The sequence below is a fragment of the Rattus norvegicus genome, chromosome 1 (assembly GCF_036323735.1).
Source record: "Rattus norvegicus strain BN/NHsdMcwi chromosome 1, GRCr8, whole genome shotgun sequence".
Lineage (NCBI taxonomy): Eukaryota > Metazoa > Chordata > Mammalia > Rodentia > Muridae > Rattus > Rattus norvegicus.
The window spans coordinates 2,721,182-2,739,555 of NC_086019.1; the positions used below are offsets into that span (position 1 = coordinate 2,721,182).

General features: G+C 36.1%; 1 pseudogene; it reads right to left on the minus strand.

Moving 5' to 3' along the window:
• Nucleotides 1–731: 731 nt before the first annotated feature.
• On the minus strand, nt 732–17,340 carry Vmn2r116l-ps30 (vomeronasal 2, receptor 116 like, pseudogene 30; annotated as a pseudogene).
• Between the last annotated feature and the right edge of the window lie 1,034 nt (nt 17,341–18,374).

Here is an 18,374-nt window from a genome sequence, read left to right on the forward strand (position 1 = left end):
CCTGTCTTTATACCAACACCATGCAGTTTTTATCACTATTGCTCTGTAATACTGCTTGAGTTCAGGGATAGTGATTCCCGCCGAAGTCCTTTTATTGTTGAGGATAGTTTTAGCTATCCTGGGTTTTTTGTTATTCCAGATGAATTTGCAAATTGTTCTGTCTAACTCTCTGAAGAATTGGATTGGAATTTCATTTGGGATTGCATTGAATCTGTAGATATCTTTGGGTAAAATGGCCATTTTTATTATATTAATCCTGCCAATCCACGAGGATGGGAGATCTTTACATTTTCTGAGATCTTCAATTTCTTTCTCCAGAGGCCAGAAATTCTTATCATACAGATGTTTCACTTGCTTGGTTAAAGTTACACCGAGGTACTTTATACTATTTTGGACTATTATGAAAGGTGTCTTTCCCTAATTTCTTTCTCAGCTTCTTTCTTTTTTGTTTAGAGGAAGGCCACTGATTTATTTGAGTTAATTTTATACACAGACACTTTGCTGAAGGGATTTCTCAGGTTTAGTAGTTCTCTGGTGGAACTTTTGTGATCACTTAAATATACTATCCTATCACTTGCAAATAGTGATATTTTCACGTCTTCTTTTCCAATCTGTATCCCCTTGATCTCCTTTTGTTGTCTGATTGCTCTGGCTAGGACTTCAAAAACTATATTGAATAAGCAGGACGAGAGTGGGCAGCCTTGTCTAGTCCTTGATTTTAGTGGGTTTGCTTCAAGTTTCTCTCCATTTAGTTTAATGTTAGCTAATGGATTGCTGTATATGGGTTTTGCTATGTTTAGGTATTGGCCTTCTTTTTTTAGCATCTAATGAAATGACCAAGTGGTTTTGATCTTTCAGTTTGTTTATATGCTGGATTAGGTTGATAGTTTTCTGCATATTAAACCATTCCAGCATACCTAGGATGAAGCCTACTTGATCATGATGGATGATTGTTTTGATGTGCTCTTGGATTCAGTTTGCAAGAATTTTATTGAGTATTTTTGCATCGATATTCATAAGGAAAATTGGTCTGAAATTCTCTTTCTTTGATGGATCTTTTTGTGGTTTAGGTATAAGAGTAATTGTAGTTTCATAGAAGGAATTTGGTAGCACTCTGTCTGTTTCAATTTTGTTCAATAGTTTGGATAGTATGGGTATGAGGTCTTCTATGAAGGTCTGATAGAATTCTGCACTGAACCCATCTGGACTTGGGTTCTTTTTGTTTGGGAGCCTTTTAATGCCTGCTTCTATTTCTTTAGGAGTTATAGGGTTGTTTAAATGGTGTATCTGTTCCTGATTTAACTTCGGTACCTGGTATCTGTCTAGGAAATTGTCCATTTCCTCCAGATTTTCAAGTGTTGTTGAATATAGTCTTTTGTGGTAGGATCTAATGAGTTTTTGAATTTCCATTCACTCTGTTGTTATGTCTCCCTTTTCTTTTCTGATTTTGTTAATTTGGAAACACTCTCTGTGTCCTCTGGTTAATTTCGCTAAGGGTTTATCTATCTTGTTGATTTTCTCAAAGAACCGGCTTTTGGTTCTGTTGATTCTTTCTATGGTCCTTTTTGTTTCTACTTGGTTGATTTCAGCTCTGAGTTTGATTATTTCCTGCCTTCTACTCCTTGGTGTATTTGCTTCTTTTTGTTCTAGAGTTTCAGGTGTGCTGTCAAGCTGGTGACATATGCTCCCTCCGGTTTCTAGCTGCAAGCACTGAGAGCTATGAATTTTCCTCTTAGCACAGCTTTCATTGTGTCCCATAAGTTTGTGTATGTTGTACCTTCATTTTCATTAAATTCTGAGAAGTCTTTAATTTCTTTCTTTATTTCTTCCTCGTCCGGGTTATCATTGAGTAGAGCATTGTTCAACTTCCATGTATATGTGGGGATTCTTTCCTTATTGTTATCAATGACCACCTTTATGCTGTGGGGGTCTTATAGGACACATGGGATTATTTCTGTTTTTCTGTATCTGTTGAGGCCTGTTTCAGACCGATTATAATGTAAAAAAAAAGATTTCTTAAAAACACATCTCTAAAAATCAAAGCGATTGTAGCCTCTCCTTAGTGGAGATCTCCTGTTCTCAATATGTTTAGGTTTCTGAGAGCTCATTTGCTACCAAAACTTACTAATTGGTATTGCTTTATGCAGTGTTGTCCTGTGGTACAAATACTATCCCTAGATATTACTTAATTTTATTTGATGATTGATGAAAACTTTTGTTATGACGAAGCAAAATAGATATGTTGAGCACCATCTAACATTTTAAAAGTACCAAAAGGTCAATAAATCAATTTATGTTTTTCTTTCTGAAGAACATTTAAATCTGGTTGAACTAAAAGAACATAACACTTTTGGACAAATATACACCCTAGCAACCCTGCACTAGAAGCCAAGATGGAGAAACCTCAACAACAACCATAACCTTCCCCCTGGTGCTGTGGTATACAGGGAGGAAGGTGATCCAAACACTGTAGAAGACCAACATGCTGAATGTTAGGAACTTGGCCTCATTGAATCTGTCAGGAAGGTTCCTAGCCAAGAAAGCCACAGTGAAGCTCCCCAGAGCCAAGGAGCCCAAATATCCCAAGACAATGTGGAAGGCAATGACTGAGCCTTTGTTGCAAATGATGATTATCTTCCCATGTTCAGATTGTATATCTCTGTCAATAAATGGAGGAGATGTCACCAACCAGATTGCACAGAGAACAAGTTGGATTAGGGTACAAATGGGAATGAGCAAGTTAATTGCCCCTTTTATCATCATCTTTCTTATCCTTCTCCCTGGTGTAGTAAGCTTGAAAGCTGTGACCACAGTTATTGTTTTGGCCAACACAGTAGAAATAGCAACTGTGAAAAATATTGCAAATGTGGTCTGCTGCAGGATGCAGGTGGCCTGGTTGGGATGTCCAATGAAGAGCAATGAGCACAGAAAACAGAAGGCTAGAGATATGAGCAGGATGTAGCTGAGAATGCGGTTATTGGCTTTCACAATGGGAGTATCCCTGTACTTCACAAAAGTGACTAGTACTAGAATTGTGATGGCTGAGAAAGAGAGGGCCATGCATCCTAGAGCCATCCCCAATGGATCTTCATAAGCGAGAAAAGTCACAACTCTTTGGAGGCACTCGGTTTGTTCTAAGTTGGCGTACGAATCCTCTGGACATCTCACACAATGCTCCATATCTGCCGGCAAAGAACAATAATCCCTTATAAGATATCATAATCATGTAGTTAATAATCATATATTTGTTTTATTCAGAGGATATATTAATAAATAGTTTGGTGTTGAGAATACATTTTGTTCATAATTGCTCTAGGGTCTACTAACTTAAGATTGCTGTCAATTAACCTATGCTTTGTGAGGGAACAAATCATTATCATAGAAAATGGAAAAGTTATCTCTTAAACAAAAATGAAATAAAAATATGATGATTACTAATATGCATAATCTCAGTTCATTTTATTTCTCAAACCATAAATTTGCTATTGCCGACATATTTTTTGATGCCTGTTGATGAAAACAATTAGGTATTGTATTTGCTCTGGAAATTGTGCCCTTTGTCTGTATCTACACATAGGCTTGTGAACATCCAATTCCTCATTCAAATGCTGTTTGTGTGAAGGAATATTTTCATTTTTGAAGCTGTATGGCTCATAAACTTATGCATGTCCCTCTTATTGTGGCATCATTTCCTTTCCCCCAACTAAACTTTCCATGATTATGGGTATAGAAAGTTATGGCATGAAGATTATTGATATTGACATTCATCCTGCTTTCTTTAGTTAGGCTGTAATTAATGACAAGCACTCTTTCATCTCTTGTTGCATTCTTGAAATCATCACTCTTTTTCTGATTCGTTGATAGGACATGCCTAATCCTTTATGGCATGTAAGTTCTTAAAATATGTTTCAATAGAGAACACTTGTTGTTCTGAGCATCTTGTCTTTGTCAGGGACTAAGCCGGGTGACACAAAGATAGTAGACAGTACATGTAGTCAAGACTCTTTTTACAAAGAATCAAAAAAGAGCAACATCTGCTTATGTTACACCTAAAATTATTTTTTAAAAATTGTAACACATGTATGTCCCCCTAAATATTTTCTGCATGATATAAAATCATTAACCATTATATTGTGAGAGACATGAGTTGTTTGTAGAAGATATTGCAGGTAATTTACTGGGTCCAAGAGAAAATGATATTATTTAACTAATTAAATTCTGAAACATGGAGATTTTTGGACTGTAGTTTCCATCTAGGTCATATCATATTTCTAGTTTGTAAAGAGAAGATATTCATATTCATCATATTTTCTTCTGCATGCAAGCATGTACCTGTATCATTGGCAATCTCATTTTCTTGGCACTGGACACAATCAAAGCAGCAGTCGGCTGTTTGTTTCTGATGAATTTTTCTGAATCCTGCAGTACATGTCACACTACACACTGAGGAGGGAACCTGAGGCAATACACATACAGACACACAGACACACAGACATCCAGACATACACACACACACAGACACACCCCTACACACAGACACACACACACACACACACACACACACACATATAAACATGAACTATGCACATTATATATGATATATAAATATGTATTTAATTTGTACATGTGTGTGTAATTCATGATTACATCATATGTAAAATGACACACAGATTAATATATGGGATATTAACAGATATATTCCTCTGACAATTTATTATTTTGTATTACCCGGCAATGCACTGAATGTCATACAATAATTACTATGTCATGTAATATTATAATGTAACATTTCACGTGTCAGAATCTAAATATTGTCCTTGCTAAACTTGTTAATTCAAATGGAACATTTTTGTGGCATCAGTTTTTCTCTCAAGATTTAGAAATATAATAATAGCTCTGCTTCCAAACCCCGTGGGAGAGAGACCTCACCGCCTGGTCAGGTGGGCACTCCTGAGGCTGCAGAACAGAAGAGATCACCAACACTGCCCACCCCTGCCCACATCCCTGGCCCAAGAGGAAACTGTATATGGCATGTGGGTTCCCGTAGAGGAGGGCCAAGGAGCAGCAGGACTGCTGTGCCTGAGACACTGCCATAACCTGAAGGGACCTACCAGATAAACAGTTCTCTGCACGCAAATCCCATGGGAGGGAGAGCTAAACCTTCAGAGAGGCAGACACACCTGGGAAACCAGAAGAGACTGCACTCTGCACACATCTCTGACGCCAGAGGAAAACACCCCATGAGCAAACTTGAGCCTCGGGACCACAGGTAATACCAACTTTTCTGCTGCAAGTGACCTGCCTGGTGAACTCCAGACACAGGCCCACAGGAACAGCTGAAGACCTGTAGAGAGGAAAAATAACACACCTGAAAGCAGAACACTCTGTCCCCATAACTGGCTGAAAGAAAACAGGAAAACAGGTCTACAGCACTACTGACACATAGGCTTATAGGACAGTCTAGCCACTGTCAGAAATAGCAGAACAAAGTAACACTAGAGATAATCTGATGGTGAGAGGCAAGCACAGGAACCCAAGCAACAGAAACCAAGACTACATGACATAATCGGTGCCCAATTCATCCACCAAAGCAAACACGGAATATCCAAACACACCAGAAAAGCAAGATCTAGTTTCAAAATCATATTTGATCATGATGCTCGAGGACTTCAAGAAAGACGTGAAAACTCCCTTAGAGAACAAGTAGAAGCCTACAGAGAGGAATCGCAAAAATCCCTGAAAGAATTCCAGGAAAACACAAACAGTTGAAGGAATTAAAAATGGAAATAGAAGCAATCAAGAAAGAACACATGGAAACAACCCTGGATATAGAAAACCAAAAGAAGAGACATGGAGCTGTAGATACGAGCTTCACCAACAGAATACAAGAGATGGAAGAGAGAATCTCAGGAGCAGAAGATTCCATAGAAATCATTGACTCAACTGTCAAAGATAATATAAAGCAGAAAAAGCTACTGGTCCAAAACATACAGGAAATCCAGGACTCAATGAGAAGATCAAACCTAAGGATAATAGGTATAGAAGAGAGTGAAGACTCCCAGCTCAAAGGACCAGTAAATATCTTCAACAAAATCATAGAAGAAAACTTCCCTAACCTAAAAAAAGAGATGCCCATAGGCATACAAGAAGCCTACAGAACTCCAAATAGATTGGACCAGAAAAGAAACACCTCCCATCACATAATAGTCAAAACACCAAACGCACAAAATAAAGAAAGAATATTAAAAGCAGTAAGGGAAAAAGGTCAAGTAACATATAAAGGCAGACCTATCAGAATCATACCAGACTTTTCGCCAGAAACTATGAAGGCCAGAAGATCCTGGACAGATGTCATACAGACCCTAAGAGAACACAAATGCCAGCCCAGGTTACTGTATCCTGCAAAACTCTCAATTAACATAGATGGAGAAACCAAGATATTCCATGACAAAACCAAATTTACACAATATTTTTCTACAAATCCAGCACTACATAGGATAATAAATGGTAAAGCCCAACATAAGGAGGCAAGCTATACTCTAGAAGAAAAAAGAAACTAATCGTCTTGGCAACAAAACAAAGAGAAGAAAAGCACACAAATGTAACCTCACATCCAAATATGAATATAACAGGAAGTAATAATCACTATTCCTTAATATCTCTCAACATCAATGGCCTCAACTCCCCAATAAAAAGACATAGATTAACAAACTGGATACGCAACAAGGACCCTGCATTCTGCTGCCTACAGGAAACACACCTCAGAGACAAAGACAGACACTACCTCAGAGTGAAAGGCTGGAAAACAACTTTCCAAGCAAATGGTCGGATGAAGTAAGCTGGAGTAGCCATTCGAATATCAAATAAAATCAATTTTCAACTAAAATTCATCAAAAAAGATAAGGAAGGACACTTCATATTCATCAAAGGAAAAATCCACGAAGATGAACTCTCAATCCTAAATATCTATGCCCCAAATATAAGGGCACCTACATACGTAAAAGAAACCTTACTAAAGCTCAAAACACACATTGCACCTCACACAATAATAGTAGGAATTTCAACACCCCACTCTCATCAATGGACAGATCATGGAAACAGAAATTAAACAGAGACATAGACAGACTAAGAGAAGTCATGAGCCAAATGGACTTAACAGATATTTACAGAACATTCTATCCTAAACAAAAGGATATACCTTCTTTTCAGCTCCTCATGGTACTTTCTGCAAAATTGACCATATAATTGGTCAAATAACTGCCCTCAACAGGTACAGAAACATAGAAATAATCCCATGTGTGCTATTGGACCACCATGGCCTAAAACTGGTCTTCAATAACAATAAGGGAAGAACACCCACATATACGTGGAAATTGAACAATGCTCTAGTCAATGATAACCTGGTCAAGGAAGAAATAAAGAAAGAAATTAAAGACTTTTTAGAATTTAATGAAAATGAAGGTACAACATACCCAAACTTATGGGACACAATGAAAGCTGTGCTAAGAGGAAAACTCATAGCGCTGAGTGCCTGCAGAAAGAAACAGGAGATAGCATATGTCAGCAGCTTGATAGCACACCTAAAACCTCTAGAACAAAAAGAAGCAAATACACCCAGGAGGAGTAGAAGGCAGGAAATAATCAAACTCAAGCTGAAATCAACCAAGTAGAAACAAAAAGGACCATAGAAAGAATCAACAGAACCAAAAGTTGGTTCTTTGAGAAAATCAACAAGATAGATAAACCCTTAGCCAGACTAATGAGAGGACCCAGAGCATGTGTCCAAATTAACAAATTCAGAAATGAAAAGGGAGACATAACTACAGATTCAGAGGAAATTAAAAAAAATCATCCGATCTTACTTTAAAAGCCTATATTCAACAAAACTTGAAAATCTTCAGGAAATGGACAATTTCCTAGACAGATACCAGGTACCGAACTTAAATCAGGAACAGATAAACCAGTTAAACAACCCCATAACTCCTAAGGAAATAGAAGCAGTCATTAAAGGTCTCCCAACCAAAAAGAGCCCAGGTCCAGATGGGTTTAGTGCAGAATTCTATCAGACCTTCATACAAGACTTCATACCAATATTATCCAAACTATTCCACAAAATTGAAACAGATGAAACACTACTGAATTCCTTCTATGAAGCCACAATTGCTCTTATACCTAAACCACACAAAGACCCAACAAAGAAAGAGAACTTCAGACCAATTTCCCTTATGAATATCGACGCAAAAATACTCAATAAAATTCTGGCAAACCGAATCCAAGAGCACATCAAAACAATCATCCACCATGATCAAGTAGGCTTCATCCCAGGCATGCAGGGATGGTTTAATATATGGAAAACCATCAACGTGATCCATTATATAAACAAACTGAAAGAACAAAACCACATGATCATTTCATTAGATGCTGAGAAAGCATTTGACAAAATTCAACACCCCTTCACGATAAAAGTCCTGAAAAGAATAGGAATTCAAGGCCCATACCTAAACATAGTAAAAGCCATATACAGCAAACGAGTTACTAACATTAAACTAAATGGAGAGAAACTTGAAGAAATCCCATTAAAATCAGGGACTAGACAAGGCTGCCCACTCTCTCCGTACTTATTCAATATAGTTCTTGAAGTTCTAGCCAGAGCAATCAGACAACAAAAGGAGGTCAAGCCGTTACAGATAGGGAAAGAAGAGGTCATAATATCACTATTTGCAGATGATATGATAGTATATTTAAGTGATCACAAAAGTTGCACCAGAGAACTACTAAAGCTGATAAACAACTTCAGCAAATTGGCTGGGTATAAAATTAACTCAAATAAATCCGTAGCCTTCCTCTATACAAAAGAGAAACAAGCCGAGAAAGAAATTAGGGAAATGACACCCTTCATAATAGACCCAAATAATATAAAGTACCTCGGTGTGACTTTAACCAAGCAAGTAAAAGATCTAAAATAAGAACTTCAAGACACTGAAGAAGGAAATTGAAGAAGACCTCAGAAGATGGAAAGTTCTCCCATGCTCATGGATTGGCAGGATTAATATAGTAAAAATGCAAAAGCGATCTACAGATTCAATGCAATCCCCATCAAAATACCAATCGAATTCTTCAAAAAGTTAGACAGAACAATTTACAAATTCATCAGGAATAACAAAAAACCCAGGATAGCTAAAACTATCCTCAACAATAAAAGGACTTCAGGGGGAATCACTATCCCTGAACTCAAGCAGTATTACAGCAATAGTGATAAAAACTGCATCGTATTGGTACAGAGACAGACAGATAGACCAATGGAACAGAATTGAAGACCCAGAAATAAACCCACACACCAATGGGCACTTGATTTTTGATAAAGGAGCCAAAACCATCAAATGGAAAAAAGATAGCATTTTCAGCAAATTGTGCTGGTTCAACTGGAGGTCAACATGTAGAAGAATACAGATCGATCCATGCTTATCACCCTGTACAAAGCTTAAGTCCAAGTGGATCAAGGACCTCCATATCAAACCAGATACACTCAAAGTAATAGAAGAAAAACTAGGGCAGCATCTGGAACACATGGGCACTGGAAAATTTCCTGAACAAAACACCAATGGCTTATGCTCTAAGATCAAGAATCGACAAATGGGATCTCATAAAACTGCAAAGCTTCTGTAAGGCAAAGGACACTGAGGTTAGGACAAAACGGCAACCACCAGATTGGGAAAAGATCTTTACCAATCCTACAACAGATAGAGGCCTTATATCCAAAATATACAAAGAACTCAAGAAGTTAGACCGCAGGGAAACAAATAACCCTATTAAAAAATGGGGTTCAGAGCTAAACAAAGAATTCACAGCTGAGGAATGCCGAATGGCTGAGAAACACCTAAAGAAATGTTCAACATCTTTAGTCATAAGGGAAATGCAAATCGAAACAACCCTGAGATTTCACCTCACACCAGTGAGAATGGCTAAGATCAAAAACTCAGGTGACAGCAGATGCTGGTGAGGATGCGGAGAAAGAGGAACACTCCTCCATTGTTGGTGGGATTGCAGACTGGTACAACCATTCTGGAAATCAGTCTGGAGGTTCCTCAGAAAATTGGATATTGAACTGCCTGAGGACCCAGGTATACCTCTGTTGGGCATATACCCAAAAGATGCCCCAACATACAAAAAACACACGTGCTCCACTATGTTCATGGCAGCCTTATTTATAATAGCCAGAAGCTGGAAAGAACCCAGATGCCCTTCAACAGAGGAATGGATACAGAAAATGTGGTACATCTACACAATGGAATATTACTCAGCTATCAAAAACAATGATTTTATGAAATTCGTGGGCAAATGGTTGGAACTGGAAAATATCATCCTGAGTGAGGTAACCCAATCACAGAAAAGCACACATGGTATGCACTCATTGATAAGTGGCTATTAGCCCAAATGCTTGAATTACCCTAGATGCCTAGAACAAATGAAACTCAAGACGGATGATCAAAATGTGAATGCTTCACTCCTTCTTTAAAAGGGGAACAAGAATTCCCTTGGCAGGTAATAGAGAGGCAAAGATTAAAACAGAGACTGAAGGAACACCCATTCAGAGCCTGCCCCACATGTGGCCCATGTATATACAGCCACCTAATTAGACAAGATGGATGAAGCAAAGAAGTGCAGGCCGACAGGAGCCGGATGTAGATCGCTCCTGAGAGACACAGCCAGAATACAGCAAACACAGAGGCGAATGCCAGCAGCAAACCACTGAACTGAGAATAGGACCCCAGTTGAAGGAAACAGAGAAAGAACTGGAAGAGCTTGAAGGGCCCCGAGACCCCATATGAACAAAAATGCCAAACAACCAGAGCTTCCAGGGACTAAGCCACTACCCAAAGACTATACATGGACTGACCCTGGACTCTGACCTCATAGGTAGAATGAATATCCTAGTAAGAGCATCAGTGTAAGGGGAAGCCCTGGGTCCTGCTAAGACTGAACCCCCAGTGAACTAGATTGTTGGAGGGAGGGCGGCATTGGGGGGAGGATATGAGGGGAACACCGATAAGAAAGAGGAGGGGGGAGGGGATGTTTGCCCGGAAACCGGGAAAGGGAATAACACTCGAAATGTATATAAGAAATACTCAAGTTAATAAAAAAAAGAAGTATAATAATAGGAACACTGAGTTCTAAGGATAGAGAAGGTAGGATATATCAAGAAAGAATTGCTCAGTGAGTAAGAACAAAGGATGTCATATAAGACTCTCATACAATTAATGAACTTCTCCTAAGTGTAAAAGAAAACCTTTAAATCCCATTCCATCCCTCCCCCTGCTTCTATTAGAGAGCTTCTCCAACAATATGGATACCCTGGCTTCATTGATCTAATATTCTTATATTCTGTGGCATGCACCCTCCACAGGACCAAGGTCCTCTCTTCACTCTGATGCCAGATAAGGCAATACTCTGTAGAGGAGTGGAAACTGGGAAGGAAGATAATATCAAAAAGTAAATAAATAAAATTAATAATAAAAATCTATAAATTAGAAAAATAAAAGTTTGAATCTGGAAAAATACTTCTCTTAATCAATCCATTCTATACTCAATTGGGCTACAACTATGTTCATATAATCAGATAAATTCATTGTTTATATATATACATATATATATTGCTATAAATTTAATAAGTATATCTCTGTAGTATGGGGTAAATAGTCACATAGATGTAATTGAACATGGAATTCAGAGTCCTTTGATGGCTATGACCAGATTACATGAATTTCAGTGTTATTAAATTTTGGTGCTTGTAACTGAGAATGGTCATTTGCAAGTGTATTTATTGGTCTTAACCACATGGATATTATTTGAATGTTTGCTATTTTAAAATTCAGATATCTTTAAAAAATAAAAATTGTAATATACCTACCAATGTTTCTTCTGTGACCCACTCCCAGTCTTCAGATATATGAAGTTGTTGACTCTGTGGCAAACAAGGAAAATAGCTTCCTATTTTCACTTTTAATCCAAGGCCTTGTGGAAAATTCCAAATGATGAAAATGTCATACTTGGCACACTGATTTTCCTTATGATTCATGTTTACCAGTTCTCCAACAGGGTTAATAAATATCCTAGTTTTTAGCAAAGAAGCCACCTAAATGAGATTAATCATTAGATGATTATATATGCATATCAATACAGAGAATGCCAAATTGAGAATGTTCCACAATTTTTTAATGTCTTTCAGAAAATACAGGTTAAATTAATCCCATGTAGTAAAGTGCATGATACTGCATTATTACAAGTTATAATTACATATTATATTGTGTAATTACAAGTTAATATACTTTAAATTAATGTTTGAAGGTTAAAAAAGCTAGAATAAATGATTACCAGAGAACAAATCACATGGTATGTGTGTATATGTGTACACATGTCTGTCAAAAATTATATTTAAAATCTGAAGCCAAATAAATATGTAAGAAATAAGGGGAAGTAAAAAAGTCTGGAAGTGGTTGGGGATTTAGCTCAGTGGTAGAGCACTTGCCTAGCAACCGCAAGACCCTGGGTTCGGTCCCCAGCTCCGGAAAAAAAAAAAGAAAAAAAAAGTCTGGAAGTTTTGGAAGTAAAGAATGGTATGGGATCAATCATGTACATACTGCATACATGTATGAAATAATCATTAACTTAATGAAATGTGCACTGTTAATCATATGTGTTGTTATAAATAATAATTAATTTAAATGAATAGCTATTATTGGAGCACTTGTATTTATTTTTGAGAAATTCTTTTTGAGAAAAATATTCTGGTCTAGTCATCACTTAAGGATTTTCTGAATAACTCTTGGCTCCTTTTGAATTTTGACCTCATTCGGTTAAATGTTGAAACACATTTTCACACAATTCACTGATATTTATAAAAATGTATTGTCTCCTATTAAAACATATCACTGCACATGATATATATCCATGTAAAAAGGTCATTTTGGAGTTTTGCAGTATAGAAAACTTTATACCAAGAGATAACCTCTAACAAATGTATGTGAACTTCTCAGCGGCCTGAAAGGTCACATTGATAAATCTAAGCATGATGAAATGTAACAAACATTACCTGCTGACAGTCAGTGAATACTCCTTTGGGATCTGCCATTTTCTGAGACTCTGCTTGTTGAAAAATGAGTTCATGGTAGGTGTGGGCCACAGCATACACAGCATTATACAAATTGTAACCTTCTTCACTCAGGACCATGTCAAATGTGTGCTGTGCTAACCATTCCAATGGGTTGTTGAACGTAAAACAATCCATTTTCTTCTTGTTCTTTGAGATTGAACAGTTAAAATGATTCCACTGCAGCATAGACTGCGAAATGTCTATTGGATACTTGGATGTGTTTATTGTTTGCATAAAATTTCTAAATATAGCGATGTCATTGTGGTGATGGGCAAAAGTGACAGTCCCGTGGGAGAAATCAAGGCTGAAATCTTTTTTATGTGTGATGACATCCCATTGTGAGGTTGTGATCCAGATTCTCTGTGCACCTAAATATGCCCATCTTCTAAAGCTGAGTTCTAGAGTGGAGTTCACTTCACCATAAATGACAACAACCTTTGCTGAAGATGTCATAAGTTGTTGGTCATATATCTTAACTCTTGTCTTGTATATCTGCATGGTTTCTGGGATCATATTCACAAAAGCTAAACAGATTGCATGCCTTTGCATTTCTTCTCTCAAGTCTGAAAGAAACTGAATACCTTGGTCATCATTTGAGATGACCAGTCCTATCCAAGTCCATCCAAAATGAAACATCAAGGAGACCATGCCACGGAACAAATATGTGTCTTTGTTTGCTATCTGATAGATATAGGGAAACTGGTCATGGTCACTCAGATTGGGGTCAAATGAGCCAAAGAAAATCTAAAGAGTATAGAAGAGAGGATGAAACATCCACATGAGGAATATGATTGTTAGGAGGTTTAGACATATATACAAGTAATGTTTCTCACTGTTCAGAACTCAGATTAAGGGTAGTAAGATTAAACTATACATATCATATTTTTTCATATTATATTCTAGAATATTCCTGACAAATCTGAATGTTCTATAGAACAGTTTTTCCTGTTTGCCCAGGATAGCTATACAATCTGATTATTTTATTGTGTGTGTGTGTGTGTGTGTGTGTGTGTGTGTGTGTGTGTTTGTGTAGCAGTATACCCACAAATGCATGGGGTCCAAGTTTTCTTTTAGGCACATGTAAATGGAATTTAAAAGTTGGTAATCTGTCCAGTGTCACACATTATTACCTTTGGTGTCCTTGAATAAATTGACAGTTTTAAGGAAGTTGTCCATGATGGTCCTGTCAGGTTTATATCACAACGTTGCTTTATTCCACAGAAATAATTAATTCGTTTGAAAATTTTGCTTTGATGTGAATATGCTTTATCCAGAACTCCCATTGTATCCTCACACAGGCCAACAATGATGGAAAATATCAAAGACATGTTGGATAAATATAAGGATTCTTGTTGATCTCATCGATAGCAAAATACAGTACCAGAAAAAACTCATATTTTCTTGCTGGTATCCTAAATCCAAGCATAATGATGGTTAAGGGAGATGTTTGAAAAATAAAATTTCAATTGTAGTTAAGTTTGTACCATAAGGCATTCTAAATTTCTGTCTAAATGTCATGAAATAAGTCTCATAAATTAGAGATCTTAAGATTTCAATATGATTTAAGAATTCATAGACCTAGGACCCTAACCTATGATAAATTTTGTAATTGTGAAAGTCAATAAGGGGACTATTTTATCTCTAAATACCATCGTCAAACTACATTAGAGTACAATTTAGTAAAACTGTTGTAAAATAGTCTTAGAGATGTAATTCCACCGATACAAAATAAAAACCATGACATAAACCACACATGAAATACATAACACATTTGCACTATATTTTTATTATTTAAATGTACTTTATATTCAAACATGTTAATAATATTTTATATTTTTCAAATCACATATTACATCAAAAATTTTTGTTCAACTTTTATATTCATATACCTTTGTACCCAAAAATATCATTAATGAATATTTAATGTTTATTACTCATGATCGTATATCAAATGTTGCATATTAAATGGTTTCAAAACTCAAAATATTATTTGAGTATCAAGCAGAGTAAAAGAACATAAAGTATTAAAAGGTGAATCATTTAGAAATATATTCAAAAGTCTTTATATAATACTACCTAACATAGAGTAAATGTACAAAAAATGAATATGTATCTGTGCAAATTATCTAACAATCAGTTTATTTGAAAAGGGGCATCAGTTCTTTTAGGAGAGACTTTATTGTATCGGTAAGACATTTTTCAAATTTCAAATTAGGAAAAACTCTTTGAAGTTAAACATTATGAAAATGCTAATTTTATGCATAGTGAGAAACAGTATCAATAATATTTTCTTGTTCATAGAACATGCATTGAATAGTTTCAACTGTCAATATTCATTAAAATATTTAAAGATATATTCCACTTAAATTTATTTATTCATTTCAAGTACATTAAATGATAGAATATACTATGTAACCTGAATAATATCTTATAGGCTCCATTACACATCAACACCTTTTAGTGTGTTGCTACTATTTTAATTTTGTAAAAGTGGATTGAGATTTCTCTTAACACTTCAGGCCTCCTAATTCTTTAAGGTCCTTTAAGAGATGTCTGAACAGTAAGATCTTCCATTCGAAATGTGTTCCTCTGCCCAAGCACAGTTGGCAGTTCATCTGTTCATCTGCTATTATTAGAAATTACTTCTCATCAGGAGTAAAACACCAAACATGCTCTTTTGCTGAAATTAGCACTTTTAAATTAAATGTTTGGAGCTAGGTTTTTCTTCTAAACCGTAAAAGTGTATTGGTACAATTCATATGTTTGTAAATTTAAATCTTATTAAGGCTTATAGAAATGTCAGTAATGAGAATGTCCACTATTTCTTCCAATGAGATCTGGGATAATATAGAATGCATCAGAAATGAAATTTCTACTGACCTAACCCAGAATTATAATAATGTGAAACCACCACCAATATCAAAGTGTACATAGTATACTGTGGCTAACAATTAGAAAATATTTTGTTTAAATACCAAAGACACAAAAATTGAATAAGAAATGGGATGAGAGTCAGGGATAGAAAAGTGCAGGAAACTTCAGTTTGTGAAGGAATGAAGTCCCAAGCACATTAATTAGCTAAAATTTGAGAGATTTCAAAATCTCTTCTCTCATGATCTGCAGGCACAAATGATAACATCTCACACTTGGACTCTAAGAAATGTGTAGCCACATTTCGAACAGCTTCTTATCCACAAGAAGTACATTTATTTTCCTAGATTTTCACTAATGTAAAATATTTTTAAATATTAAGAAAAATATTGAATGTCTGTATGATACAGATAAGTCTAATATGTGATTGAGTATTTGCATCACTGGATGAAAAGATATTCTACTAACAGAATAAGAAATCTGGAAGTCTTTTTCCATATTCAGTGACAACTCCAGAATGACAGGAGTGGTTCATTTAAAGACTATTTTATAATGAAAAGCATATACATACTCATGAGTACATATGTAATAATATACATGTAATCATATATAGTAGACATCCTTCCACCACCACACCACACAGATTTCAATGTCTGAGTTTATGCCCAAATTTTAGAGGCCAAAATTAGACAACCATTTTATTGAGGCATTTAGATGCATGCTTATACAGGAATGGTTGGCAGAAAATTGAAGAGAGGCAGCGATGCAGACTCTTCATATTGAGATTTTGCCAAAAGTGGGAATTATGAATTCAAGGTAAAGGTAAAAACATATTTCAATATATGATATCAACAAAGATTCAAGGGATAGAATCCAGTCTCTCTCGTTTTCCAGAGAACTAGAGTCAATGTAGTAAAGTTAAGGTAAACCATGACACATTTGAAACTACTAAAATAGTGGTTGAAGTTATAATTAATTTTCTGTCGTTCCTAAAGATACAAGGGGAAAAACAGGACAGAATCTCACAGTTGTGTACACAGTTACATATTTCTAATTCATAATATTGAAGCAGGAAAGAAAGTTAATAGCCTACCTAAAATTAATAATGTGATTATAAAAATTTTCTTCAATAGGGCCCTCGTCTGTAAAAAGAACAAAACCACAGTCACTTCGCAAATCTCCATCATTATCTTCGCTCTTCTTTATCCTCCAAAAGCAATTGGGTTCAGTCAAACTGCACAAAATGAGACAAAACTTCAGGGAAAAAAAGGCAACAGTGAAAGCACACAGCTTCTTCATGTCTGCTAGGATCTAGCATGGAGCAATTGTGAAACCTGATTCTTATGCAGGCAAACATAACACACACATTTACACCAGTTTGTATATTTTAAGGCTTCTGCTGACGGGCGATCCACTTAATTATATTCAACAGTTTCTTTCCGTTCATCATATGTTCTGCTCCCTGGATACAGTGGAAAAATTCTGGCCTCAAGCTCTACATCTGAGGTCTGAAAACTTTTGATCAAAACATTTCCAAAAACATGTTTTGAAGATAATGTTCTCCATCCACAGCGGCCATGATTTCATTAACATCCATGCCACAAATATTCCAAAGGCCAATCTTCTCTTGAACAGACTTCAACAGACCATGTGTCAACAGCAATATTTATGAACCCAATAGATTTTCTCAGAACTTTTATAGTAAGACAAGAGTTGAGAAGTTATAAATGTTCCATATCATTTGGACTTTGAGTTGAATCGTGGCACATTATGACTTTCATTCCCTGGTGTAGGGAAGGGAAGTTTCACATGCAACATTGAGCCAGGAGTTGAGCATGTTCACAAAATCTCTTTAAGCTTCCCATGATTCTTGTGATCTGGAGAATATGTCATTATGCTAAATCCAATAATTCCTGGAATCATACAGATTCAACGTGCCTCTTGTTCAACATCAATTCCTATGCAGACATTTAATGGTTTGTAATGCTGATCTCTTGCCTGATAATCAGTTCTTGACACTCAATGACATTTGATAAATATTTTTTTGATGTTTGTTCACACCTCCATAAGATGGTTGAGAATAATATTATGTGTTTTCTTTAAAGGAATGAAAGAATATACCTGTCATTTATGAGAGAGCATTTTATTCCTAATATTATTATATAACATATATTTTTTATGCCTAGTTGGTATATGTTTTGAAATGGTATTGTCTTGGTTTACATTGCAACAAGACAGATGCATGTCTCATATGTAGGTTGATGTCTATAGGCAGCAGAGGGCTGATACCACTTAGGTCAATGATTGTACAGTAAAAAAATAACGTGGGAGAGAAAAAGAAGAGAGAAAAATC